The sequence below is a fragment of the Panulirus ornatus genome, chromosome 16 (assembly GCF_036320965.1).
Source record: "Panulirus ornatus isolate Po-2019 chromosome 16, ASM3632096v1, whole genome shotgun sequence".
Classification (NCBI taxonomy): domain Eukaryota; kingdom Metazoa; phylum Arthropoda; class Malacostraca; order Decapoda; family Palinuridae; genus Panulirus; species Panulirus ornatus.
This window is the reverse complement of record NC_092239.1, coordinates 32,940,226-32,967,256: the sequence shown is the minus strand read 5'-3', so window position 1 is coordinate 32,967,256 and position 27,031 is coordinate 32,940,226. Positions and strand designations below refer to the sequence as shown.

At 42.8% G+C, this 27,031-nt stretch overlaps 1 protein-coding gene across 4 annotated transcripts in view; it reads left to right on the top strand.

The window, feature by feature from the left end:
• LOC139754224 (band 3 anion transport protein-like) overlaps nucleotides 1–27,031 on the top strand; it is a 475,361-nt gene that overhangs the window by 262,554 nt on the left and 185,776 nt on the right. For 3 of the 4 annotated variants that reach the window (XM_071671517.1, XM_071671521.1, XM_071671516.1), the window contains one exon: nucleotides 3,006–3,118. The exons of the other annotated variant lie outside the window; for it this stretch is intronic. The gene's annotated coding sequence lies outside the window, so the exon portion shown is untranslated. The remainder of the gene's footprint in view (nucleotides 1–3,005; nucleotides 3,119–27,031) is intronic. 4 annotated transcript variants of the gene reach the window in all.

Sequence of the window (27,031 nt, the reverse complement as noted above, 5' to 3'; positions counted from 1 at the left end):
TTTAATATTACTTTAAATCCTACTTCATCATGTCTTGGACTTTAGGAAACAGGATGATTTGAATCTTAGTTTATTCAAGAAGTATCCGAGATAAACGTTGGATAAGATTTTCAATAATATATCAGTTATCAGAAATGATAAGAGTACGAGCGTATTATTATCTATACACATATACAGTATGCATCTAGATGTACATATTTTGCCAGATATAATTAAGTCAGACACGTTTCTTTTGTATTCGTGTATGTATCGAGTGCTTGGGAACCACCTCCCGTATGTACACTGATATAAAAAGAAAAGAAGCAAAGCAAAGAAGTTCATGGGTACGAAACTAAGTGATTAGAAGACTCGATGCATTTCATTGGGAGGAGAAAGTAAGCGGCATAGATGATCAATTATCTGTGACGAATGCCAACAAATTTATAAGCGTGCAGGTGTTTTAAGAAGCCAAGTTGGACGACGCCACCGTGGCCTACTTGGCGACGTTGAGCCTGGCAAGGGGTACTTAACTGTGTTCTTGTCTCTATTATTGTCGCCTTTAAATAGATAGTGGAATCTTCATTACTTTATCGGCCACATGAGGTGCAAGATGCTGGGCCATTGCTCGATCTTACAAGCGAAATGCGTTAGGGACTAGCATTGTTTGTTGGAAGCGTTGGGGCCGGGCGACTCTGGTTTGAGTGGCGTGGTGGCGTAGTTGCACGAAGTGAAGGTCCGACGGATATGATAGAGCCTAGCAACAAGTGGTGAGTGGCGTGCTGGCCTCACAGCGCAAAGTGAAGGTCCGAAGGATGCCATAAAGCCTAGCTACCATGGTGAGAGGCGTCCTGGCCTTACAGCACAAAAGTGAAGGTTGTGTGTTATAACTGCCTCCTTCCGACGCATACAAACCATGATTACGGAGCGAGGATCGGAGGCATAACAATTATCTAAGTAAAAGGAACATCTATCATGAACATGCAGCTATGGAAGTATGAAAATGCTAAAGTTGAAAAAGCCAACATAAAAATGCAGCTCGCTAATGTTTTCCTTGCTTGCATGAAATCTGCAAACCTGTTGTTGGTGCTGATGTAGCCAACCTGTCGGGCCTCTGGCTGGAGGCTCCACTGACTGAAACACGCCTGTACCTCCTCGAGTCTGGGACAGCAGTAAAACTTCGTCCACAGTTTTACACTTTTAACACATATTCTTATGGTGAACTAGCTGTAATACCTGCTGGTGGTGGTGGAATTGTCTTTTAAAATAATTGATGTAATTGTGGAATTGTCGCTTCATTGTAGCGTATCATACACAGTTTCCTTTGTAAACATGTTTATAACAGAGTACCTCTGAACAAGCTGATAGTTTGATAACTCGACGAAATTAGTAGTAATTCTGTATTGCCCAGCAAATGTGCTCATCCACCACTGATGGTAAGTTAAACTTACATAACAGCGAGGCAACGTTAGTAATAAAAGCCATAGTTGGATCAGGAGCGTTTTTCACCACGTCTACCAACATTGAGAACCATTACCATTGGTAGAACATGAATACTGCTACTATGTACACCTCCACCACGCTTGGTCATCACTGGTGTTGAGCCAGGGTATTGCCACCATACACACCTCCGTCATGACCCACTACCATCATGAGTTGTACCTTTTTCAGGAACCGTCAGCAGTGTTGAATATCTCGTTATTTATGTTGACCGTCCAGAAATTGATTATCATCGAATGTTAAACGTATTTTGCCCGGAGTGATACTCCAATGTTGGCCGTGTCGTACAACGTACCTTCCGGCGTTAAGTCAAACAAAAACATTTGTTTGTGTACTCAGCGTAAATTCTGTCCACTTGCCGCGCAAGTATAAATAAGCTTGGCTGGCGGGAAGATGTGAGGTGTCGTAGTGTAGCCGGGTCAGTGGGCAAGCCTATCTCTGCTTCTCGCTACACCTGGCCGCCCGCCCACCTTGCCTAACTCTCACTAATATTGATTCCAGCCAATTTTTCATGCCCTCTGCATTATTTATCTTATTCAACTAAATATTTACCGACGAAGGAGAGTTATGAATGCTTATTTATGACGTGATTTGAGTTTCTTGCCCGCGTGTCCCGTAAGTTTCACCAGGAACCTGGCGTTGAACGGGTCTTTCTTTGCCTAGGGCGCCCACTCACTGTCAAGGTGACTGTTGGCTTGGGGAAAACGCTTGAGTCCTCGGCGGTTACCTGACGCAGTGTGAAGGTTACAGGGAAGAGAGAGTTTACCCGGAGAAACGATCCTCCGGTGAAGGGACGCACCCAGGAGTACAAGAATTTAGGGTGCGAGAGGAGAGAGAAGATGGGAGAGAGAAATCCTGAGAAGCTGGTGCGGATGAGAGGGGGGGGTGTGGGTTAGATAGAACCTCCGCCAGGAACACCCGACCACACGAAGGGTGAACCACCAAGGGCACGTGAAGTCAGCGTATGAGAGGAACATATTAAATGTGGTGCGGAGAGACGAGAGGCTCTGCTTAGTCCGCTGCAAGTGGTGACACATGGTGTGAGGAAGGTAGATGGATGTTACACAGACTGGACCTGGTTCTGGTCGGTCTCGGTAAAAAGTTGTGGTAGCACCTGCTGACCAGATTATCTAATAACTCAAACCCAAACATATTTTAGACAAATATAAATGTGTGTGTATATATATATATATATATATATATATATATATATATATATATATATATATATATATATATATAATCGAACTTTGAATTCGTGATAAATTTCCCCCCTATCTAAGGCAACGGCGTGACTTTAAAACTTACCTTAATCCGAAGAGGAGGCACGAGACTTGTGCAGTATTCAAATGGGAGTATATATATATATATATATATATATATATATATATATATATATATATATATATATATATATATATATATATATATATATATACATACAATATTGCTTATATAAAGATATTGATTATTGCAATAATGTGTCAACGTATCAAAATACAGTAGCAATTTTTTTCCTTCTTTTCCAGTGGAGAAGTTTGCGGGAGAGGTTTTTGTGCAGCAGGGGCGGTGGTCGTCAGACCCGCCCGGCATACTCCCATTTGAATACTGCACAAGTCTCGTGCCTCCTCTTCGGATTAAGGTAAGTTTTAAAGTCACGCCGTTGCCTTAGATAGGGGGGAAATTTATCACGAATTCAAAGTTCGATTATGCTTAACGTGAGTTTTGATATTGGCGGCCGGTTAAGTCATGGAGTGCTAAGGTTGACGGTGGGAAATATTGCCTCATGACTGTTGGTGGCAGCAAGATATTGGTTTGTCTGGTTCACGTCACCGTCTGACCCAAGACGCCCCTGACACCCGGGTCAAGGATAAGCCACAAACCGGTTGAGGTTTAATGTTTCTTCGGATTAAATGTGTTCGTCCATCTAGTGTGACGCTGCGGTAAGAGTTGACGTGTAGCATGCGCGAAGCGTAGCTTGTGTTCCCCGTGAACTGGCATATGTATTTCTTCAATATGTCTTACTTTGTATATGTAGCTAAGTACAGATATAGCTAGCAATACTGGAAAGAAATACAAGTTAGAAATACAAGTTAAACGTATGTGTAAATGTTTGTGGATGTCCTTTAACAAGTTGAAAAAGTTGATGTGTCAGATTTTCTCTTGAAAGAGTAGAAAGAGACTGTTGAATTCATTTTTTGGTTTACGAAAGAGAAATTGAAAAACGCAATCATTAAGGAACCATTATAGATAAAGATGAAACAAATGGAGTGCTGATAGGCCCCTAGCAGTAATTTTATCCGTCATGTTGAAATGTGTCGTGTAAAACTTGTTATATGGTCTACGTGACAACGCCAGAGAGGATGGCATTGCTGGATTAAAGCTAAGCTGTAGCTACCATTAGCGGTTTAGCTTCTTTTGAAACGTTATTAGCGCTTAAGCTCCGGTTATCCTTCACGCTACCGCTCACAGCATGACCATGGCTGTAGCATTAAGAATTGGCCATTGATAACGGTATAAACTAACTAAAGTGCTTCGTGGAACACTTGTGTACGCTCCTGAAGTTATTGGGAGTGAAATAAGAATGAGTGGAAAATATAAGAAAAACCCCGTTGTAAGGTCCATAGCTAGAAGGCAGAATTTTCCTGAAGTTGTGAGTCAGAGTTCCACATTAAACCTTATCACAAGGGGGTCTGACTCAGGCAGAATGCAAACTTGAGTTATGGGTCTATTATGATAGACGACGGAGGGCAAAGCAATTCTCAAAGTTTTTGCCATGCTACGCAGGCGACTCAAAAACTATTACGATTTGACAAAAATGTGTCGCTGACGACTTCCCTATGCGTCAAGATTTATGTCAAGGTAGTGGATACACCAGAGCCACCCTTGCTTCCTTACTTTGGTTAGCTGTGGTTAGAACACTCCCCCCTCACTGCAACCGTCAGCACCGACGCCCAACTGCCGTTCCTTAGCCACAACACCCACCCCACAAGGACGACGCTACGCTGTAATTTATTTGATGCTGGATCTAAAGTTGCAACTGTGAAGGTTCCCCGGAGAAATCTTACGATGGGTTTTGGCGTTGTTATTAGCGAGTGGCTGGATTCTGCGGTTAGAAAGTGGACAACTGCAGGAGGCTGTGTGTAGGTCTCTCTCTCTCTCTCTCTCTCTCTCTCTCTCTCTCTCTCTCTCTCTCTCTCTCTCTCTCTCTCTCTCCCCCTCTGGCCAGATGCCGCATTCTACCATATCTATTTATTGCAGTGCATAACTCTTCAGACGAGAGACTCCTTCGTGTGATCTGTAATGACAATATTCATCACTTTTGTGAATTTCTTTTGAATTCAGATCGTGAGCAAAGAATAAGAAACCTCTTGACGTGATAAAAACACATGAGAGTTGGTGGCAGCGATGGTGTGCACGTTAGCGAGTCGGCAGGTCTGAGTCAAGACTGTGCACTGTAAAATGGACATCTTGTCTGGAATGTGGAAGTTGTAGCGCCTGGTAGGTCTCTGGGTGGGAGACGACAGCGCAAGACAAACACTTGTTTAGGTCAAGACGGTAAACACTTACAGGGAATTGATATAAGAGGACACCGTATGTATGTCAGCACAGTTGTTCATGATAACCAACTGATCTCCGTTCTTCTGGCAGAGATAAGAGTCACCACACAAATAATCAAATTACCCGGTACATGGCATGACATCTGCCGTTTTTGATCACTGAGGTGTTCTCTCCCACCGTTCGTAATCACTGAGGTGTTGAGAGAACCAGTGCGCCAGATGGTGACGGTGTGAAGCAAACACAGAATAAGATTTTGTTTTCTTTATTATGATGCCTCAGTTTCCGGTACTTCTTCTTTCATTTTGTTATGGACATGAACCCAGCTCCGTCCTGCCTAAACCCCGACACTATCCGGTGCCCTTAAACTGCTCTGCTCCGTTAGCGACCCAACCAAACCCGCCCCTGCTCCGACACGGTCTTGCCCCGTCCCCTGTCACTGCTGTAGCCCTACTCCTTCGCACCACATCATTACCCCCCCCCCCCCGCCACTCTCTAACGTTGCCCCATCCCTAGCCTTGCCTTATCCTGATCCCTGCCGTGTGTGTCATACACCAGGCAGTGCTGTGTCCCTTGCCTTCAGATCAGCCAGATGACCGCCCTTTGTTGGTGTAGACTGTAGAGGTAATACGTGGGGAACGCGGGAAGGGTCCCAGTTGAGTGCTTCTTGCTGGTGATTTATCTTTTAGTGGTAATGGCTAGTGATGGGTCCTCGTCGTTCTGGTTGTATTACCATAAGGGTTGCAGAAGGCCAGTGTTGGGACGAGGAGTGCGTTGGAGTGAGATTAGGGTTTGGACCCTGTTAGAGTAATGTTGTGCTCTGGGTCATTTGTGACGGAGGATGTGTATCATTACGCCCCTGCTGGATATAAAACCCGTTTTCCTTTGAAAGCTCAAAGGAAACTCCATATTCAAAGGCATATCTAACTTTCATTATGTTTCACTTGAATCTGCTATAGTTCAAGCCTATAAGCTGTTACTCGGCAGTGTTAATGAATTTTCTTTAAACCTCATCTATCATGGGCCACATGTGAGCTGGGTTTGACTGGGGTCTGCATGAGAGAGCAGTTGGTGAGCGTCGTTCACACTGAGGTCAGTGATGGAGAGTACATGGGAAGGACAGACAGCAGATGACGTAATGTTTTATGACGAGGTTATCTGCTGGAGGACAGTACATGGGAAGGACTGATAGCAAGATTTATTGGTCTGTGTCGACGTTATTTGTTGGAGGACAGTATCCGTTGAGAAGGGATGACAGAAAATATCATGGTCTGTGACACGGGGAAGGACTGTTAGTAGAAGACCTGATGGTCTGTGACGAGGTTATCTGCTAGAGGACTGTAATAGTAACCCAAATTCCAAATCTGTTTAAGATGGAGAAAGGTGGAGAAAGGACAGTAATGCAGTAGGCTTTTCCCCCAACCCATTATTCCTTGTGGCATATCTACCGGTAGGGAAATGATATTTGTGACGTACCATCGTTTAGTTTACGGAAGATATAATCACATGAAACTATTTTTGTTGATCCAGTCACAACCCTGGATTCTTTGCACAAGTGACATTTTAGTCCCTGGCGAAGATAAGCTGAAGTTTATGCACAGTATGATAACATTATTCTTGAAGACGGAGTGACATTCAGTTGAACCCGACAGAATATTATACTCCTTTAGTTCGTTTTCTGGCTTATAAGAGATGACAGAGCCTGGTACCATGGTGTTACGGTGGGAAATATCCTGGAAATTTGTGATACAGTACTTCGAGGAAGGCGGCCAAACATACGGTGCTTATGATCCACGAGGCGAGTCTTAGGAACCCTAACAAAAAAGCACCAAAATTTAATCCAGAAGTTCAAGGGAACTAACACGAGAATCGTAATGTCGTGGATTCTCCGTAGATACTACACCATATTCATCAATGACCACAAAATCCAAATTTCAAATGTATCTTCAACGAATTATTTTTTTTCCTCACATACTCATTATTTATCGTCTCGTACAACATGGCCACGAGTAGGGCAGGTTTTTGTCCATGTTCATGACGGTTACTATAAAAAAAAAAGGTGGAGAGAGAGAGAGAGAGAGAGAGAGAGAGAGAGAGAGAGAGAGAGAGAGAGAGAGAGAGAGAGAGAGAGAGAGTTGAATATTGTGTTCGGTGGAAAAACAAGATTTGTGTATAATAGGGAACATTTATTGATGGACAGCACTTTATTCATTCGGGATGATGTGCATATCGATGTAATTGGTGCAGCCATCTTAAGAATACTCGAAAAAAATTACATATATATATATATATATATATATATATATATATATATATATATATATATATATATATATATATATATATATATATTTTTTTTTTTTTTTTTTTTTTTTTATACTTTGTCGCTGTCTCCCGCGTTTGCGAGGTAGCGCAAGGAAACAGACGAAAGAAATGGCCCCCCCCATACACATGTACATACACACGTCCACACACGCAAATATACATACCTACACAGCTTTCCATGGTTTACCCCAGACGCTTCACATGCCTTGATTCAATCCACTGACAGCACGTCAACCCCTGTATACCACATCGCTCCAATTCACTCTATTCCTTGCCCTCCTTTCACCCTCCTGCATGTTCAGGCCCCGATCACACAAAATCTTTTTCACTCCATCTTTCCACCTCCAATTTGGTCTCCCTCTTCTCCTCGTTCCCTCCACCTCCGACACATATATCCTCTTGGTCAATCTTTCCTCACTCATTCTCTCCATGTGCCCAAACCATTTCAAAACACCCTCTTCTGCTCTCTCAACCACGCTCTTTTTATTTCCACACATCTCTCTTACCCTTACGTTACTTTCTCGATCAAACCACCTCACACCACACATTGTCCTCAAACATCTCATTTCCAGCACATCCATCCTCCTGCGCACAACTCTATCCATAGCCCACGCCTCGCAACCATACAACATTGTTGGAACCACTATTCCTTCAAACATACCCATTTTTGCTTTCCGAGATAATGTTCTCGACATCCACACATTTTTCAAGGCTCCCAAAATTTTCGCCCCCTCCCCCACCCTATGATCCACTTCCGCTTCCATGGTTCCATCCGCTGACAGATCCACTCCCAGATATCTAAAACACTTCACTTCCTCCAGTTTTTCTCCATTCAAACTCACCTCCCAATTGACTTGACCCTCAACCCTACTGTACCTAATAACCTTGCTCTTATTCACATTTACTCTTAACTTTCTTCTTCCACACACTTTACCAAACTCAGTCACCAGCTTCTGCAGTTTCTCACATGAATCAGCCACCAGCGCTGTATCATCAGCGAACAACAACTGACTCACTTCCCAAGCTCTCTCATCCCCAACAGACTTCATACTTGCCCCTCTTTCCAGGACTCTTGCATTTACCTCCCTAACAACCCCATCCATAAACAAATTAAACAACCATGGAGACATCACACACCCCTGCCGCAAACCTACATTCACTGAGAACCAATCACTTTCCTCTCTTCCTACACGTACACATGCCTTACATCCTCGATATATGTACATATAATTGTGGAGGTCCAGAACTCGCATGCTACACACTGGTCATAAGTAAAGGATGAGTGACTTAAAAGAACGTATGCGTCTGATCGGCTTCATGACAATTGAGAATGAAGTTTAATGATGGTCATAAACATTCACAGGATAAATCAGTTGATACGCGGGCAGCCCGGGTGCAACTTGCCACACCAAGAAATTGCCCATGGGTGAGGTCAGTGTGAACAGCACACACTCGCCACGAGCTAAAACAGGATACAAAGGAACAGATAACCTGAAACAGAGCGGAAATTCCAAATCTGAGTTGACTCGGTGTTCTGTAAATCGTAGAATTCAAGTATTCAAAAAACCGGTGGACTTTTTTTTTTTCAAGTCACGGGCAAAAGTCCACGTCAAGGCCGAGCCTTGATTGGAGTAAAACGAGAGAATTGTGAAGCGGGAAAAGAAAAGACATGGAAAGTATTTAGGAATTTTTCAGGATGTGTGAAAGACCTGTCTTTTGAAACGTGCCAGATCATAGGTATTGGGAAAGTCATATTAATTTTGGAAAAGCCCAGATTATGTGTAATTGTGAATGATTAGTCAACAGGAACCGGAAACAGTGCGTCATTAAGACTTGAAAGACCCGTGCCTGGGCGGAGAGACCTGGTGATTGTAACAACGGAATAAAGAGAAATATAACTCCCTAGCGGAGTTAGATATTCCCGATTGTGACATCTGGAAAGAAGACAGGCTACGTATGATTTCAGGAACATTGAAATTAAAGATTTTTACCGAGATTACAAAAAAAAAAAAAGTAAGTAAACTTAAAGGACTTTTAGAGAAAGATTTTTACCAAGATAAAAAAAGAAAGTAAACACAAAGGACCATTAGAGAATGAAGGTGATGGTTCTCTGTTACTGCTGAAAAGCCACTTCTTCATCGTTTGCATTAGGCGAAAGGTGCAGGACCTTTGTTATCTCCGCGTGGTGTAGAAGACAGCTCAGAGGGGACGAGAGCGAGAAGCCGTAAATCCCCCTTTCCTTTTGTATTGACTTGATAGAAGAAGGAGCCAAAGGAAGAATTTTTCCTCGAAGGCTTAGTCATCTGTTCCTGATGTTGGCTCGGCAAGGAAGAAAAGAATTTAAATCGTATAGTATTATACGATTTTAAATCCATGGTCTATCGCAAGGGGAAAGACAGTTACCAGGAGACTTGATGGTCTATGGCAAGGGGAAAGACAGTTACCAGAAGTCCTGATGATCTGTCGCAAGGCAAAAGACAGTTACCAGAAGACCTGATGGTCTATTGCAAGGGTCTCAGCTACAGGACTGTAATTGGTACCTAAGTTCCTAATCTACATATAAATTCGTAAATGAATTCTGTATCGCACGTCCTCAGGGCACAGAGAATTATCCCACGAACATAGATCTATGGAAGGATTCGTGTTTCGAATATTAATTCATATCTAAGTACCAGCCATAGCGTTCAAAAAAAACTTTAAGAGGTAAGACCACATATTTGTTTTCGTGATCACCGCATATTATGAGGACCACAAGCCGTGTACTCTGCCGGGGGAGGACATTAATATAGGCCTGAAAAAAAAAGAAAAAAGATGGTCTTCGTTGACGTGATTTATGACCCGCTAACGTGTTTTCGTAACCAGTGGTATTAAGCCGGTTTCCAGCGTACAATTGATCGTTTCTTTTAGCAGACTGTAAGTGGACAGGGGTTTACGACCGGTCGCTACGTTACTGAAATGATTTATAATGCTAATTAGTTTGCAGTGGTGTCCACTATTATTTCCCTGGACGGACCGTAAGTACCTGAGTATATATATATATATATATATATATATATATATATATATATATATATATATATATATATATATATATATATATATATATATATGTAATGGCGTCCTAGCTTCGTCTCTTCGATGTATATCAACTGACTTATATTTCTCTCTTGTCTCCCCTGATGATGTGATTATTACACGAAAGTGCACTTGGGAACTTATCGTGTTTCATTTTCCCCGTGGACTCATAGGAATATATATATATATATATATATATATATATATATATATATATATATATATATATATATATATATATATACACACACACACACACTTATACACTTATACACACACTGAATCTTGAGGTTGGAAAACTTTACCAGCTCTCAGAAGATAGTAGCAGCTGTTGGCTTTGTCAGCGACATTGTTTGTCCAGTGGGGCCGCGTGTGGACAGAAGCTGGAGGGATTAGCAAAGGGTTGACCTTGGCTGGTGCGTTTTTTTTTTCCATTATTAATTTTTTGAGCCAGACGGCATATTTTCATTTCATACACCTCATACTGTATTTCAGTCTCTTCAGTGTATATATCACACACACTCTTGTTTCTTCACTTTAAGTCTCTTTTACATGTTAATTTTTTTCTTTTTCAAGGTCATGTCCTCACTCCTCTTCTGTCTCTTTTTCATGCTAATATATTTTTTTTCTTTTCAAGGACTGTTCTCCTTGACCAGAACCCCTGGCACAGAATGTATATATAAAAGATAACTTGATTAGTAGCTGGTGAATTTCAGACCCTCACCATCATAATGTGGAGGGTACCTTTTTTTATTTATATATATATATATTCTTCTCCTTAGCATCTGAGGTAGTTTTAGGTAGTCCCATCTCGTAACGCCTAATTAGTGTATTGACTCCCCCTCAAGGATGGACCGCTGGAAGTGATGGTTAGGGTAACAAAGAAGACGAGGCAAAATCGACCTTTCGTAAGTGTGTCTGTTCAAGGTCCTCATGTTTTGCTCTGGGTGCCTGTAAGCAAAGTTTGTTTTGTGTACTCCATGTCTATGTTCATAAAGGAAGTGAGCCATTAAAGTGAGTCTTACATGATGATACTCCTTGCAAGTGTCGTAAGGACTCGCTCGTATAAACTGAGCCTCATACACGTTATGAAATCGAGTTCAACATGAAATGACCAGCTTCCAGAGTCACGTTATTTTACGGTCGTAATCTCAGGCAAAATATTTTATCCTGCGTGCAGTCAGTTGATTAACCTGCTCGTCGACTTGAATGATCAGTCCACAGCATTTTCAGAACCAAGGATGCTCCCCAAGAGCCTTTTCTTATTCAAAAATATCAAGCCTAAAGAAATTCAAATCGTCACTGTGTCAAGAATATGAATACAGAGGGATAGCGGTTAGAGTTCCTGACCATGAAGCATTCACGGGTCGACCAGGGTCGAGCGCCTAGGTTCACATCCTGGTTTTGACTTTCTATCCACAGTCAACCCAACTGTTCATCATCAAGGCCATCCAGGTTGACTGTCATATGTGTACCTGCTATATATATATATATATATATATATATATATATATATATATATATATATATATATATATATATATATATATATATATATAAAGTTAATGGGATGGCCTTGATTAGGGCTTCACTTGCCCATGTCCATCTCAAGTAACACGAAAAAAAAAATAATGTACTTCATATTGCTAAATGGAGACGACATTTGAGGACGCTCTCATACGACCACTTAGGACGGACTTTTGAAATATATCAGCCATTTATTAAACCTTTCCTCACTGTCTGTGATCGAGCAGTCGACCACGACTCTCCAGTTTCAGTGTCCTGTCCAGTCTTCGCCAGTCGCGCGCCTCAGACATGCCCCTGGTAACGCTGTAGTCTTGACCTCACATACGGGGATTTTAGTCTGCTGGTATTGGATATCACAGTGTCTGCAGACCTGTTGGCTTTGTTAATTGGTACGTGTTACGTACACACACACACACACACACACACACACACACACACACACACACACACACACACACACAAAGACAAAACGAAATATTATCAAATCAGACGGGTTGACTTTGATGTCCCTGCCAGTGTACAAGAACAGACCTTCCACGCACCGTGGGTGTGACATGCAAGGTTTCTGTAGACGGTGTGTGTATAACCAGAAGCTCTGAAGAACGTATGTGAATAACCAAAGACACTGTAGATATGCTTTACAGAACTGGAGGATATGCAAACAAGGTGTGAATCATGAAAGGGTGCGAAGACAAGGCTTATGTACATAACCGAACATTGCCGGCGGCCTGTTTACAACCATGGGCTTTAGGGATAGAACCTTTTGGTCAGAAGGCTCTACAGGCAGTGTGTGGGTCAACGAAAGGATCTGCAAACATATGAATTTAAATAAAGGCTCAGTAGGCAGGCTGTGTCCTAGTGTCAAGAGATTAAAATTCTCATACGTAAGTGCGAGTGGGGTTAGGGGGTGAGCGGGCGGGCATTGCTGGATTATACACTCATGGAATGTCACCAAGGTTTTACAGATTACGTAGAATGTATGTCACACAGGCAAGTCGAAGAACGTCACCATAGCGAGGTGAAGCACAACATCCCTAAAAGGCTCATCGAAGTGGCAATCCAGTGAGGGAGAGGGAAGGAAGGAAGGAGCTCTGACAAGTTCTGCTCAGGTTAGCGAAAGTCACAGCTGAGAGCGAGTGTGCTGCAGTGTGTGTACGTGTGTGTGTGTGTGTGTGTGTGTGTGTGTGTGTGTGTGTGGAGGGGGAGGGGGGGGGCGATGGTAGTAGAGCGCAGTTTCTCGTGCGAGTTGCATGTCACAGAGGTGAGGAGAAGGGCTTGCCCGTGGGGTCGGGGGTAGGTGTCTTATGACCTAGTCTAAAACTTTTCTGGCCCACAAAAACTGGACGGGTCGCCACGTCAAACCACTACTGGCCGGGGCCCCTATTCTTGTTGCCTTGTTACCACGGAGAGGGGGAGGAGGAGGAGGAGGCTGGCTGCTGCTGCTGCTCCTCTGAGCACACCTGGCGTGGTGCGAGGGATGTGGACACTGGTGGAGTGCCGGTGTGAGTGGTCAGCAAGACTGGTTAGGTGTGCAGGGTAGGACAACTTGAGGTCATTTGCGGCACTTCCATATATATATATATATATATATATATATATATATATATATATATATATATATATATATATATATATATATGTGTGTGTGTGTGTGTGTGTGTGTATATATATATATATTGGTTCCACTGTGAGAAAACTTTGTAATTGCTTTTCAGTTATGGAACGAAATAATGGGTGATTATATGAATTAAAAATGGGGTTGATAGCAATAGGATTGATAGCAATAGCATTGGTATTAATTAGTGGTTTGTTGATTCAACTGTTGTCAAAGGCTGAAAATATTCAGAAAAAATTACGTAAGCTAATGATAGTGGCGTCATGAAAAAAAAAGAGGGGAGGGGAAGGGTTTAAACAGAGAGCGTTTATATAAACAATAGCGTGACTTTCGATTATTACTGATGAAGCTCACAATGGCTGGCATGTGTTTGTTCTTGTTGCAGTCCGTACGAAGAGTTGGGATGAGTTTGATGCGGTTTTGGTTCTGAACTCTACTGCTTTGGGGACGGGGGTTCTCATGTGGGTGGAGGAGGGGAGGGGTGGTGTGAGTTGGTAGGAAACCTGTCAGCATGACGTAGGTGTGCACAGATGTAGGGATACGCAGGTGGTCAGTTAATGATATGACCACAAGTGTGATTTGTCTTGTCTCAGTATATATATATATAGCATTTTTACCAAGTCTTGGGTAGAGCGTATAGCTAAAACATGTCTTCCTGATGTATAGAATATATATGGGAAGATATGATGATGAGGAGGAGGACTGGAGGAATATAGTTTGCTAAGCTGAAAGGTCACCCCAGACATGAGCTTGGTTTATGTGGCCTGCACGGATGACTCATTGCCTGTCATTAGATACATCAAAAAAAGGTATTTCCTCAAATACGTACATTTCCTCTCCGTGTATAGAATTTGATTTATAGATGTATAAAAAAAAGATTGAAAATAATTTGTAAGGAGGTAGAAATGTGAAATTGAATTAACAAGTGAACTGATCGGGAAATCTTTTAGGACGTTCGCGAAATGGGACAAATGTAGGTAATAGGGGCATGGTTGATGTGGGATGTGATACTAGCTGCCTTGTGTCTGTGTGCTGGCGCAAGCGATCGCCAGGTATACATGTTGATAATTCCAGCCGAGAGAAGCTGTCGGTCGAGTGGCTTCGTCCAGATGTAATCAGTCAGTTACGTCGTGTTTAGTTAAACTGATGCCAGGACATCACAAGGAGTACGTGGATATTCCAGGCATCCTTGAAGCTTCTGCCCTTTTTTTATGGTACCAAAGTGAGGCTCCTTCCCAAGGCTAGTGCTCTGGTCTGGTTCGGATAAAAACCAGGCCTATTCAGAGTGGGTGTTGGCCAGAATGATCTGTCCTTAAGGTCACGTTCAAAGAAAACGAAGCTCCCAGAAAGAGAGAGAGAGAGAGAGAGAGAGAGAGAGAGAGAGAGAGAGAGAGAGAGAGAGAGAGAGAGAGATTCAAAATACTATTTCTTTTTTTTCCCATAAAGTTAAGGATGCTGTGGAAGGGATGTTGCTTATAATTAGTAGAGACGGTTTGTGTATAAGGTTATAAGGGCGAATAAAGGCTCGTTTTAGTATACATTGAATGACTCGGTCACTCTTAACAGTCTGGAGGACATATACCTCGTTACACAGGATATTGTCTGACGTTGCTCATGAATAAGTATGAAGGCTATGTATAACCTATCTAGCCGAGCGAATGAGACCAGGATAAGAGTTGAAGACGATGATATATATATAGGCAAATAAGTATACGATCGTGGCTGTATCATGACATCTGATGAACTGGAGTTTGCGATGATGCGAAGTATGGCTTGTATTTGGCCAGCATTAGCACGCGTGTGATGTAGGAAATTAGAATGAATACAGAAGAGGTAGCAGATTTTTACACATTGGAGTATAGTCGATGCTGCAAGCATTCTGTTTCCAGAGAATGGGTTGTAGGCCTTTGCGCACGTGCATCAAACAACTATTATCTTTTCTCTCAGAGTATCACTGCGTCCTGCAAAAACCTGTGCGTGTCATCTTGACTTACTTTACAACATTCCTGGCGCTAACTGTCCGGGCGACCTCCTAGCATGACGTCATTTTCCGACACCCCGAGCCAGACACCTGACCATAGGACTCCTGTAAGGCTGTGTGGCTGTCTGTGCCGAGGTTGTATTGCACTGTTAGGAAGACTTTTAGAATATGGGCAGATGAATAGCTGGAGAGTTACGAATTTGCTTACAGAGGGCGACCTAATGCGTTCTTGATATCGGATAAAGAAAATGGGTGAATTATTTTTTGATATCTATGGTGGACTGATTTAAAAATGGGAAGGGTTGCGCGTCGATCCAAGGATCCATAATGGGTATTGATGGCTGGTCCTGATACAGATTCTATAATCCATAGTGGACCTTGCATCTTCCACCGACAGACATCTTTGCTTTTCGTTATGTTTGCACCTCGGAGCAAAGTTTGAATGAATATTATGACTACTATAAATCTTTTCCTTGGGTTGTTTCACTGACGAAAAAAGAATATCGTTTTTGTAGCAGTAGTACACAGTGTACCTCCGGACATAGGCCATTATAATAGTTGACAGGGAAGCAATTTATTTAATCTTTGCAGTGGGCGCGAGGTGTTCGTCTCTCAAATGTAAACAAATCCAGTTCAGCGTTGGTTGCCTGACAGGTCTGGCGTTTTTTGTGTTTTCCTTCTGTTAACTACATCATCTTATCTTCGGTGGGTAAGATTATATATATATATATATATATATATATATATATATATATATATATATATATATATATATATATATATATTCTGGTACTTGTGGACGTCTGATGAGATCATGTGGCTTATATTGTTTCTCTTAAAGTTCGAAACGCTGACCAGCGATGTTAGGAACTTTGTTGGAGAAAAGAGTTCTCGCCCTCTCTCTGTGGCCGACAATAGCTGACGTCGCGTGTGGCGGAGCGGATACTATGAGTGGAAGTTGTGATAAGGATTCGAGAAGCACGTCTTCCAACCTAGCTTTTCGTTGCGTTCATGTGGAAACGGATACAGTTAGTGCCTGATGCAAGTCGTGTACCGAAACAGTTCTCAAGAATGCTTGCCACTGGCCAGAAGTACCGACTGACTGCGTGGTTATTAACATTCTTGTTCCCTTCGATATGTTTACGTCTAAATGAATGACGCGAATGGTTGAGTTTAAGTAGACATAATTATGAAAGATAGAGGTGGTTGTTAGGTAGTATATGTTTTACATCTTCGTAGAAGTTAGTCACTGAAAGTTACGTATATGAAATTGGTTGATATGAGAAGGAAAGGAGTGAGCAGTCTCTCTCTCTCTCTCTCTCTCTCTCTCTCTCTCTCTCTCTCTCTCTCTCTCTCTCTCTCTCTCTCTCTCTCTTCCTCATAGCTCATTCATGAGGAGGTTGGGAGGAACATTGTCGGCTTGCCCAAGGCGAGGTACCAGGCCCCTGACCTCATGGCAGATTAAAGATACAATCCACACTATTTACATATCCTCGTGGTTACGTTCTCCTTAATTGGATTTACTTATCTATTAAGACTGTTAAACCTATTCATTTAATGTATAGGTAAATGCTGGAAAGGGAAGGTTGTTAAATCTATTGTTAATGTATTGGTAAATGCTGGAGAGGGAAGGCAGTTGTATTATAAGTTGGCATCACAAGGGGGTAATGTGTCGAGCAAAGCTTCCGACCAGTTGAGTCAGGTCACCAGCCTCCCGAGGGTCTAGCGTGCAACTTTTCTGCTGATTAGCTTCCTGCTTGCTTCCGGGTGTGGAGGGGAACGAATTTATATACACAGTACTACGTGATTACATCAAATCTCACACAGTTCAGCCAGACTCTGGTTAATTTTGTGTGTTTAGTTGCAAGTACATCCATGTATCATTGAGTTGAACGTTTCAGTATGAGTTAAGTCGAATGTATGAACGGCATATCACCATACCGACTGGCCATGTTGTCTGAAATGATCGTTTTAGGTGTAGGCAAGTGGGTCGCCCGTCGGCCAACACCTGTCATAGGTGTAGCGCACTTGGCTTCACCAGGTGTCGTTGGGTCCTGTAGACCACGCCGCCCGGCTCGCCATCACCAAAAATAGCAGTTTAGTTTCTCCAGCGTTGAATAAGGAAGGCAGACATAGCCACGCAAGCATGCACACGTACGAAGATTCATGCTTAAACGAATACACTGTTGCTGTTCACACTTAAAGCGGACTTACGTGCACGAAAACACACACACACACACACACACACACACACACACACACACACACACTATGGCTCTGTGCTTCCTTGTTACGCGTACAGGAAAGTTTTGCAGTAGAGGACGTGTGCGCGACAAACAAGACTGGGATATGTGGGCAGCGCTGAGTGCGCAGGAATCGAGGGGCCGGAGGTCTCCCAGCACAACCTCCCCAGGCCGATCGCCTCGAGCTGGGTGTGACCTGACTCCTCAGGGTATTACATAGATTACTCACTGTATGCTGACCTCCGCCAAACCTTCCCTCCCCGCAAAGATGTGTACACGTCACCCACACTCGTAGAAGGGTTTGATTTATGTATAGTTAGACATAAGATGTTCAGATTTGAGACAGTTTTATTATATTTATTATTATTATTATTATTATTATTATTATTATTATTATTATTATTGCATTTGTTTTTGGTTGTCACCACTGCTACTGTCATTGGTATCTTTACTGATAAAATAGTAATAATAATAATAATGATAATAACAATAATAATAATAATAATAGTAATAATAAAAATGATAATAATAATTGAGTTTAAGTCAACGTTTTTGTCAAAGTGAAATGTGATTTTATGGCAGTTATTGAATACTTTGGAGGGTTTCATGTTTAGTTTATAATTACTGTGGCATTTTTTTTTTCCCTTCTTACCACTTCATTAACTCAAACGTTACATGTGGGGTTCCTGTTGAAGTCATCGTTGACAGTAAACTGGGAAATACACTGTGGTTAGGTCAAGTAAGGAGCGGTCTGAATTGCTTGACACTGGCCAAGTCATGTGTTTGACTTACACTTCCTGGCACTGGCCAAGTTTTGTCAGACTTTGCTCCTCCTTGCACTGGCCAAGTGGTGTTAGACTTGCTCCTCCTTGCACTGGTCAAGTGATGTCAGACTTGCTCCTCCTGGCACTGGCCATGTGGTGTCAGACTTGCTCCTCCTTGCACTGGCCAAGTGGTGTCAGACTTGCTCCTCCTTGCACTGGCCAAGTGATGTCAGACTTGCTCTTCCTGGCACTGGCCAAGTGATTTCTCAGCCTTGCATATAATAACACTGGCCAAGTGATGCGTCAGACTTACACTTCTTGAAATTGGCCGTGATATATCAGCCCTGTACCTCCTGACACTGGCTGACTAAGTACCCCGTCAGCCCCTGCACATCCTGACACTGACTGGCCAAGTGACGTGTCAGACATGCGCATTCTGACACTGGCCGCTCACATGTCATGTTGTATGTGTACTCGTTTAACCATTACATCGGAACAAAGGCTGATCTTTGTTTGCCCTCAGTAAGCTTGGGTACTAAGTGGGTACGAATCTTGAATTATTTTGCTCTGCCATCCCTCTACAATACATGAGGAAATAATTCTTAAGATACCCCTCTTTATGCATTGTATTCATAAATGAAACAAGTTAGAGCTGGTGAAGTCTTTATGCTGCAGGGTTATTCATCAATGTATATTTTTTTCTTTTAGAATCTTTAATTAAAAAACGATGTACTTTGCGTAAGTGAAAGATCTTTAAAGATTAATTATCACTAACGCGATACGATGATCAACTCGCGACTGCTTGGTAAAGCGGGTAATGAAGATAAACCCAGCTTAATATCCATTCCTCCATTTTTGTACAGTAATTATTTACGATTCGTACCTATGAAGCATCGACTAAGATGAAGTGGATCTATTTTAGCATGTGCGGTGCAGTACGTCGCGTCGTACCCATATATGCCCGTCTCTCGTCTTAGACACATGCCTGGTGGGTCGATGCGACATGGGAGGGATTTATCTTAGTGAGGCTCGTTGATCACTGTCTTAACAACACGTCTCCTCATTGCCAATAATAACCTGGACTCTCGTGTTGTGCGACATTTCCTAAAAGAACGATATTTAGGGCGTGCTGCTTTTGTCATGTTTTTTTTTTTTTTTTCATATTCGTTTTTTTTTAAACTCGGCAGAAGTTCGTTTTGCTTGTGTTGTTGTTGGCGCCGGAGGTCAGTGGCGGACCTCACACAAGGCGGCCGCTGGCTACACTCATCCTCACCCAGTAACAGCGCCGACACGCGAGAACAAATGATGATCGTTTTCCCTAAAAATGTTTTTCTGTTACGGGGGCAGCGAGCGGACTGGGACCCCAGCCAGACCTGGTGCTAACGGAGGAAAATGTGAATCCCTCCACTCTGGCCCCATCCCAGAACCATTTTGACTCCCGATAATATTCTTCTATTTTATATATTTAAAAGTTGGAATATTTTCGTGGATGAAGCGTTCCACCTACATGGAGAACGAGTGCAGACACTCTCCAGTGATGTCTTCATCACCTCTAATATCAGACTAGTTTTATGATAACCAATCTCGTAGTGATTAGATGAGCCATGTTGATCAAAATTTTCAGTATCGTTAAGGATATATTCGTTGGGGCATGGACGTGCGTTGAGTGTTTGCTGTGGACAGGATAAGATAAGGTAAGAGTCTCAACTCCGGTTGTGCCATAACAAAGACTACATTATTAAAGTGGTTACTTGTTACGTTTACAAGCCCCTGGTCTCCATAGCGAGCTGCCTTCTTTCATATTCTTACGTAATGAAATGTAATGTAATGAAAAACAGTTGTCATATTCTTACGTAATGAAATGTAATGTAATTTAATGTAATGTAATGAAAAACAGTTGTTAAGAGTTTGTTTCCATCTATGAGTATGTAGTGGTTCGTCTGTCAAAGGCAATGAAGTTTTCTACCTATGATGTTGAGAGACACTAGTAGCCTATAGGGTGGTGGTGGTGATAGAAGGAGCTGTGGTCACTGTGGCGGAGATGGCCGTGATGATGTTCGTGGGTTATGATATCGGTTTGTATATGGTCGTAAGGGACGATGTCTAGGTATCACAGACATCCTTTCCACCACCATCTCAAGTGTGTTGATTCACCGTTGCCACATACGGGGCAGCATTACACTGCAGCCTCGTACATACTGCGGTGAAAAGGAAACTCGGACATGGGAGTTATCGGGCCTAGGCAGTCGGCAGAACGCGTCCACGTTGTATAACCTTTGCGCTGGCCACTTGGCGATGTTAACTGATTAACGGCGATAGGCGGGAGACGCGCCACTAGGCTACACACACCTTTCTCAGCGCTCCGTATCAAGTCTGTATGAAACGCTGATATTGTTAAGTGCTGTTGTTGCTCGACAGGCGGTACGCGCTTATTTGTCTCGAAGGGTTTTTGTTGGATTCACCTGGATCAAAAGTTTTGGACTGCTTGCCTGCCTAGTGCCCCTGACTGTAATGTCCCGCATGACCCTTTAACTACCACTCTTTGATTGGTCCGAGATAAGGAGCGAGAAACTATTCATTGATCTTTGATTATTTCAATATTTACGAAAGATTTGATGGCGCGAAGTAGCACACTTCACGGGTGTTGCACTGCGTCATGAACAGTCATACTAAAATTTAAGGAGCAGGTTACTGCGATTGTCGCTCAACGTGGGTTAACGTCTCTGGTGCGGTTTTATCCCAGTGCTTAACGAAGCTCTGCCTCAACAGCCAACCGGGATGCTCTATATAGGTTGGGTTGGGTGAGACTGCGTCATTCTGACATCAGAAACTCACATTCTATTCTCACGCAGATGGATCACGGGCGCTGCACTCGTTGACATGGTCGATGAATTCTCATGAGTTTTATGTTCTACTGATGTATTTACCCTGAGTGGATTTAAGAGAAGTTATAAAGTCAGGCTCTGACGGATCGGGAAACTAGGTCATTATGTTGTGCATGGGTTAAAGATTGTCCCCTATCAGTTACAAAGTGTTCTGGCGCGTCAATCAAAAGCACACTCGACCATGTTAGTATTTTAATCGTGACACAGTTCTCTTCACCGGCTCTGGCTTCCCACAGCTCCAGTGAACGACTTTACTACCACAAAATCAAACAGTGGCACCTCAGCCCTGCAAAGAAAGACTCGAGGTTATCAAACCAGGAAAAAAAATAAAGTAATACCCTCAGGGTTGGAGATAAGTGACCTGATCTCTCTCCTCCTCCAGTTCGGGGAGTGAAGTCTGACTTCTTCTCTTTTTATGTCACGATTAAAGAACTCCTTTATCTCTTAGTACTTTTCAAGGACTCTCCTGACAAGCTTTCTTCGGGAGAGCTAAACAAAACTGTCGTGTGAAAGACGGGATGTGTCGTAAATGCTCAAAATCTTTGGACAGGAGGCGAAAGTTGTGCGTATTGAGGGCACTTGATATCATGAGCCATTTGCATCAGGTGGGAAAGGCCAGGAGACAGCGTCTTGGAAGCCTATTCCCGTCTGTGGATAATTGTTTTTGTTTTTATCGTCCTGTCGCTGCTTCGACTCGTGCCTGATACATGGACGACGATCTAGCTTGGCAGGAGATCCATATGGTGTGTTTCCAGCCACGTCTTTCTCGGCAGTACCTACAATGAAAGGAAACACCAGCAGTAACGGTAGCTTACCAACCGTCCTAGGAAGATCAAAGATATAAAAATGCCCATGATGTGGGGATAGCTTGAAGTTCATACTCGTATCTGAAGATTCCATTGCAGGTGTGTTTCAGCAACACACAATTTGTTTCAAACGAAAACGTGCGAAGATATTTCTATTTATATTGCAAGTTCTGAGTTGGTGAATCACGGAGGGTTAGTGCCTAGCATCCTACTCCGCCAACGGCCAGAGGAGCACTGGCGGACGTCTGTATTGCGAAGCTTCAAATTAGTGTTTCCATGCAGAGTTCACCTAATTTCTCGCGGATGAAGCTTGAATAGTTCCAATTCTCCTGGAGGTTTCCTTTAGTTATAATAAGTTGATTGATATTTCCTGTATACCAAAACGTTTAGTAATCCTGAAGGATGGATTGTGTTGTCAGATCATCTGACGAATGCCTGTGTTGTACGTAATACAGTTTGTTGTATCGATTAGAGGGAGGGAGGGATGGAAGCTGTAGTTGTGGGTCTTCTTGTATCGTAGGTCGGAAACGTTCGTCTGAGATTGTGAATTCAGTAGATTGTTGCGGAAACTGATTAAGGCATAGTCGCACAGAAATTAAACCCGTTTCCGTAGCTCATACATTCATGTCGGTAGCTTCAGGTAGCTTGGAGCTGTCATGTCTGTACGTGAAGATTGCTTCTATGTAGGAAATCTTTCAACCTTTATTCTTTTTTGGCTTTTAGACACCAGGGTCATTGGCGTGAAACTCTGTATCTGTCCTTAATGAAGGATTGGATTGCCTGTTGCTGTACTCAATGAAGGATTGGATTGCCTGTTGCTGTACTCAATGAAGGATTGGATTGCCTGTTGCTGTACTCAATGAAGGATTGGATTGCCTGTTGCTGTACTCAATGAAGGATGGGATTTACCTGTTGCTGTATTCAATGAAGGATTTGATTGCCTGTTGCTGTACTCAATGAAGGATTGGATTGCCTGTTGCTGTACTCAATGAAGGATTGGATTGCCTGTTGCTGTACTCAATGAAGGATTGGATTGCCTGTTGCTGTACTCAATGAAGGATTGGATTGCCTGTTGCTGTACTCAATGAAGGATTGGATTGCCTGTTGCTGTACTCAATGAAGGATTGGATTGCCTGTTGCTGTACTCAATGAAGGATTGGATTGCCTGTTGCTGTACTCAATGAAGGATTGGATTGCCTGTTGCTGTACTCAATGAAGGATTGGATTGCCTGTTGCTGTACTCAATGAAGGATTGGATTGCCTGTTGCTGTACTCAATGAAGGATTGGATTGCCTGTTGCTGTACTCAATGAAGGATTGGATTGCCTGTTGCTGTACTCAATGAAGGATTGGATTGCCTGTTGCTGTACTCAATGAAGGATTGGATTGCCTGTTGCTGTACTCAATGAAGGATTGGATTGCCTGTTGCTGTACTCAATGAAGGATTGGATTGCCTGTTGCTGTACTCAATGAAGGATTGGATTGCCTGTTGCTGTACTCAATGAAGGATTGGATTGCCTGTTGCTGTACTCAATGAAGGATTGGATTGCCTGTTGCTGTACTCAATGAAGGATTGGATTGCCTGTTGCTGTACTCAATGAAGGATTGGATTGCCTGTTGCTGTACTCAATGAAGGATTGGATTGCCTGTTGCTGTACTCAATGAAGGATTGGATTGCCTGTTGCTGTACTCAATGAAGGATTGGATTGCCTGTTGCTGTACTCAATGAAGGATTGGATTGCCTGTTGCTGTACTCAATGAAGGATTGGATTGCCTGTTGCTGTACTCAATGAAGGATTGGATTGCCTGTTGCTGTACTCAATGAAGGATTGGATTGCCTGTTGCTGTACTCAATGAAGGATTGGATTGCCTGTTGCTGTACTCAATGAAGGATTGGATTGCCTGTTGCTGTACTCAATGAAGGATTGGATTGCCTGTTGCTGTACTCAATGAAGGATTGGATTGCCTGTTGCTGTACTCAATGAAGGATTGGATTGCCTGTTGCTGTACTCAATGAAGGATTGGATTGCCTGTTGCTGTACTCAATGAAGGATTGGATTGCCTGTTGCTGTACTCAATGAAGGATTGGATTGCCTGTTGCTGTACTCAATGAAGGATTGGATTGCCTGTTGCTGTACTCAATGAAGGATTGGATTGCCTGTTGCTGTACTCAATGAAGGATTGGATTGCCTGTTGCTGTACTCAATGAAGGATTGGATTGCCTGTTGCTGTACTCAATGAAGGATTGGATTGCCTGTTGCTGTACTCAATGAAGGATTGGATTGCCTGTTGCTGTACTCAATGAAGGATTGGATTGCCTGTTGCTGTACTCAATGAAGGATTGGATTGCCTGTTGCTGTACTCAATGAAGGATTGGATTGCCTGTTGCTGTACTCAATGAAGGATTGGATTGCCTGTTGCTGTACTCAATGAAGGATTGGATTGCCTGTTGCTGTACTCAATGAAGGATTGGATTGCCTGTTGCTGTACTCAATGAAGGATTGGATTGCCTGTTGCTGTACTCAATGAAGGATTGGATTGCCTGTTGCTGTACTCAATGAAGGATTGGATTGCCTGTTGCTGTACTCAATGAAGGATTGGATTGCCTGTTGCTGTACTCAATGAAGGATTGGATTGCCTGTTGCTGTACTCAATGAAGGATTGGATTGCCTGTTGCTGTACTCAATGAAGGATTGGATTGCCTGTTGCTGTACTCAATGAAGGATTGGATTGCCTGTTGCTGTACTCAATGAAGGATTGGATTGCCTGTTGCTGTACTCAATGAAGGATTGGATTGCCTGTTGCTGTACTCAATGAAGGATTGGATTGCCTGTTGCTGTACTCAATGAAGGATTGGATTGCCTGTTGCTGTACTCAATGAAGGATTGGATTGCCTGTTGCTGTACTCAATGAAGGATTGGATTGCCTGTTGCTGTACTCAATGAAGGATTGGATTGCCTGTTGCTGTACTCAATGAAGGATTGGATTGCCTGTTGCTGTACTCAATGAAGGATTGGATTGCCTGTTGCTGTACTCAATGAAGGATTGGATTGCCTGTTGCTGTACTCAATGAAGGATTGGATTGCCTGTTGCTGTACTCAATGAAGGATTGGATTGCCTGTTGCTGTACTCAATGAAGGATTGGATTGCCTGTTGCTGTACTCAATGAAGGATTGGATTGCCTGTTGCTGTACTCAATGAAGGATTGGATTGCCTGTTGCTGTACTCAATGAAGGATTGGATTGCCTGTTGCTGTACTCAATGAAGGATTGGATTGCCTGTTGCTGTACTCAATGAAGGATTGGATTGCCTGTTGCTGTACTCAATGAAGGATTGGATTGCCTGTTGCTGTACTCAATGAAGGATTGGATTGCCTGTTGCTGTACTCAATGAAGGATTGGATTGCCTGTTGCTGTACTCAATGAAGGATTGGATTGCCTGTTGCTGTACTCAATGAAGGATTGGATTGCCTGTTGCTGTACTCAATGAAGGATTGGATTGCCTGTTGCTGTACTCAATGAAGGATTGGATTGCCTGTTGCTGTACTCAATGAAGGATTGGATTGCCTGTTGCTGTACTCAATGAAGGATTGGATTGCCTGTTGCTGTACTCAATGAAGGATTGGATTGCCTGTTGCTGTACTCAATGAAGGATTGGATTGCCTGTTGCTGTACTCAATGAAGGATTGGATTGCCTGTTGCTGTACTCAATGAAGGATTGGATTGCCTGTTGCTGTACTCAATGAAGGATTGGATTGCCTGTTGCTGTACTCAATGAAGGATTGGATTGCCTGTTGCTGTACTCAATGAAGGATTGGATTGCCTGTTGCTGTACTCAATGAAGGATTGGATTGCCTGTTGCTGTACTCAATGAAGGATTGGATTGCCTGTTGCTGTACTCAATGAAGGATTGGATTGCCTGTTGCTGTACTCAATGAAGGATTGGATTGCCTGTTGCTGTACTCAATGAAGGATTGGATTGCCTGTTGCTGTACTCAATGAAGGATTGGATTGCCTGTTGCTGTACTCAATGAAGGATTGGATTGCCTGTTGCTGTACTCAATGAAGGATTGGATTGCCTGTTGCTGTACTCAATGAAGGATTGGATTGCCTGTTGCTGTACTCAATGAAGGATTGGATTGCCTGTTGCTGTACTCAATGAAGGATTGGATTGCCTGTTGCTGTACTCAATGAAGGATTGGATTGCCTGTTGCTGTACTCAATGAAGGATTGGATTGCCTGTTGCTGTACTCAATGAAGGATTGGATTGCCTGTTGCTGTACTCAATGAAGGATTGGATTGCCTGTTGCTGTACTCAATGAAGGATTGGATTGCCTGTTGCTGTACTCAATGAAGGATTGGATTGCCTGTTGCTGTACTCAATGAAGGATTGGATTGCCTGTTGCTGTACTCAATGAAGGATTGGATTGCCTGTTGCTGTACTCAATGAAGGATTGGATTGCCTGTTGCTGTACTCAATGAAGGATTGGATTGCCTGTTGCTGTACTCGCCAGTTGTGCGGCGTACCCTTGAAGTTTTATGCGTGCTGACAAAATGTTTAGTTTCCCACCCCAGTCGGGTCAGCATGCAGCTCACAGTGAACCCTTACCTTCGCATAATAGCTCACAATATTTATATTACCTGCTAATGTTAACTTTTAAGATCAAGTCGTGTCTTATTGATATTATTAAATATGATATATAGAATCCAGCTACCAAGCCATGAATATTTTGCTTGTTTGAGTTCGTACCTGTCTAAAAATAGATGACTTCAGCATG